The 3,415-nt window shown below is 41.9% G+C and overlaps 1 non-coding gene across 1 annotated transcript; it reads left to right on the top strand.

Annotated features, from left to right (window-relative positions):
* The first annotated feature begins 447 nt into the window (after nucleotides 1-447).
* LOC114107947 (small nucleolar RNA U13) lies at nucleotides 448-548 on the top strand. Its single transcript, XR_003585388.1, has one exon. It is a non-coding gene; the product is annotated as a small nucleolar RNA U13 (small nucleolar RNA).
* Nucleotides 549-3,415: the final 2,867 nt, after the last annotated feature.

Genomic DNA, 3,415 nt, shown 5'->3' with positions numbered 1-3,415 from the left:
TCAATGATGAAGGGCAGCTTGGTTGGATATAGTAATCTGGCTTGACAGTTCTTCTCTGCATCCTCCCTAACCCTCCTGGCTTTCAAGGATCTGCTAAGAAATCTGCTGTTCTGATGGGTTTGCCTTGTAAGTCAACTCAGTTCTTGTCTCATGCAGCTTTTAAAATTCTGTCTTTGCTCTGAAGTTGTGGCATTTTAACCATAATATGTTGTTTTCTGGTGCCCTCTGTATGGACATCTCAACGCCTTCATTACCTGTATGACCATCTCTTCCTCAAGATGAGGGGAATTTCCTGCTATTATTTAACGGAATAAGCTTTCTGTGTCATTACTCAGTATCTCCTTTCCTTCCTCAAGACCTGTGATTCTTCATGCAACCTTATAATGTCGTCCCAGAACTCCTGTGTATCCTGTTCCTAGTTTTAAATTTTTTAAAATTTCTGTTGAGACCCTTTAATTCATAAGCATGATGACAGGGTGTTCACACTATGGTGGGAGATGTGCCTCCTCTAAACCTTGTTACGACATCGGCACATTACCTGTCTGACGTGGAAAAAAATCTGCTGAGTGTTCTAATTCATGTACTTTATCTTAAGATCCTGATAATATTTCTTCTGCTTGATCTATTCTATTGTTGAGACTCTCCACTGAGTTTTCTGATTAATTGAGTTTTTCATTTCCAGGATTTCTGCTTGCTTCTTTTTCAAGGTTACTATCTCTTCATTGAAATGTCTTTTCATATTCTATATTTTCTCTCTTAGTTTGTTCTATACACCTTTTAATTCATTAATCATTTTGATAATCATCTTTTAGAATTACCTTTTTTTCTGATGTTTCCTCCATTTCAATATCATAGATTCAGTAATTGGAAGCTTAGGACAATTGGAAAGTATCTTATTCTCTTGTTTTCTCATGTTTCTTGTATTTCTTTTTCTTATTCTCTTTTTAAGAATAACTGTCATTGTTATTTTAAATGCATCTCAGGTAAGAAAAAAATAAATCTACTAAATCTTGCCAAAACCATACCCAGAAGGTTCTACTATGAAGATTTTTAGGTAAATGCCAAAGTCAACAGAGTATCGTAGGTTGGAGTGACATTGCTGCATTTTTTATTATCTCATTATAAGCGTACATATTATTTTTCTTAAATTTTTATTAATTTAATATACCTCAGATAAGGTGTTAAATTCCAGAATATACAAAGAATTCAAAAAGCTTAACCTCCCAATAACCCAATTAATAAAAGGGAAAAGGACAGACACTAAACAGACACATCTCAAAAGAAGAAATACAAACGGCCAACAAATGTATGAAAAAATGTTCAACATTTCTAGTAATTAGGGAAATGCAAGTTTAAAACAACACTGAGATTTCAAATCACTCCAGTCAGAATGCAACCATCAAGAATATAAATAACAATACATGTTTGTTTTTATTTTAATTTGTTCTAATTAGTTATACATGACAGTAGGATGCATTTTGACACATTATACTCAAATGGAGCGCAGCTTCTCATTCCTCTGGCTGTACATGGTGCAGAGTCACACTAGTGGTATAATCATACATGTATATAGGATAATAATGTCTGTGTCATTTTACCGTCCTTCCCACCCCCACAACCCCACCCCTCCCCTCACTCCCCTCTACACAAACCAAAGTTTCTTCATTCTTCCCTATCTCCCTGCCTCACTATACACATCAGCATCTGCTTATCAGAGAAAACATTCAGCCTTTGATTTTGGGCCACTGACTTATTTCATTGAGCACAATATTCTCTAGTTCCATTTATTTACCTGAAAATGCCATAATTTTATTCTTCTTTAAGGCTGAGTAATATTCCATTGTGTATATGTACCACATTTTCTTAAAATCAGCATACTACAGTGACACAGCCACATCAATGTTATAGCAGCTCGATTCACAATAGCTAAACTGTGGGACCAACTTAGATGCCTTTCAACGGATGCATGGATAAAGAAAATGTTTCTTGTGTTTCTATGTTGAGATTTGCACATTTGCTAGGAAGGTCAGCTCTTTGAAGCACTGTTATATGGGAGTCATTTTGGTGAGATACTTTATCTTTACCATGAGTGCCAAGCCAGGGGCATGTCTCTGCCTTGAGGTGCCCACTCAACTTGTTGTGGCTGTCTGAGCTCACAGGGCCACACTGTGCTCGACAAGGGACAAACTCTGCTCTTTTCCACCCCAGGAGCAGCGTCTCTGGAATTTCTGCAATGGAGCCTGGCACTCAACCACCCAAGGCTGGTGTAGCCTAGACTGCAGGGCTGTGGCGAGAGGGTGCACCTGCAGGTTCTTCTGTGGGTGGTTGGGGCACCCTGCACCCTGGTGGACAGTCAGGAGCACCCTGCCTGCTCTGCTCCATTTCCACTGCTGGTGACAGGGAGTACCCCCAGGTCCTGGCAGGGGAACAAGACAGGTGCCAGCTGAGGTGGTAGGTGCAGACCCCATGGCAGGAGGCAGACAAAAGTGATAGTGGGCTGTAGCCATGGCAGCCTTCAGCAGTGTGCTCCAGTTCTGTTTTCAATGCAGGGTCCATGACCTTCTTAAGATGGCTTCCCAACACTGTCCAGTGACCTTTTCAAGATGCCTCCCTCACGCTCCACAGTGACCTTCTCAGCATGGCTCCCCATTATTGTGCCCCATTTTTCACAAGATGGCTTCCTGTTTTAGTCAGCTTTGTTATCTCTGTCACCAAAAGACCTGACAAGAGCAATTAGTGGAGGAAAAGTCTATTTGGGGCTCACCATTTTAGAGGTCTCAGTCCACCGTCGGCCAAACCCATAGCTCTGGGCCCAAGTGAGGCAGAACATCATGGTGGAAGGACAGAGCAGAGCAAAGCTGCTCAGGACAGGACAATCAGGAGGGAGAGAAAGAGAGCACTCTGCTCACTAGGGGACAATATAGGAACCCCAAAGGCATGTCCCAGTGACCTGCCTCCTTCAGCCACAGCCTACCTGCCTACAGTTACCTCCCAGATCAGAAGATTAATGCACTGGTTAGTTAAGGCTCTCTCTCCTAACCCAGTAGTCTCACCTCTAAACTTCCTTGCATTGTCTTACTTATGAGTTTTTGGGGACTCCTCAGATCTAAACCATAACATTCCCCAAATATGTATCTGGGATTGTGTACTGGAAAGTGGATCATACATCCCTGCCAGTACGCCACAAGGTTCCATGCCTATTGTCTGTTAGACTGCGCCTGAGTGGTGTTGAGATACCACTAATTGTGGCTGATTGTGTTCTCTGAGTCTCCTCTCCCCACTGCCCCACTGTTTCAAGTGTCCCTCTGCATTCTGCCCTGCCACTAGGTGTTTGGAGCTGTGGATCTCCCCCATGCCCTTGTTCACCTCTGCAGTACTTCTTGGGTTTTATTTTGTTGGATTGTTTTTATTCTGG

The sequence above is a fragment of the Marmota flaviventris genome, chromosome 16 (assembly GCF_047511675.1).
Source record: "Marmota flaviventris isolate mMarFla1 chromosome 16, mMarFla1.hap1, whole genome shotgun sequence".
NCBI classification, from domain to species: Eukaryota; Metazoa; Chordata; class Mammalia; order Rodentia; family Sciuridae; genus Marmota; species Marmota flaviventris.
This window is presented reverse-complemented; position numbering and strand designations above follow the sequence as displayed.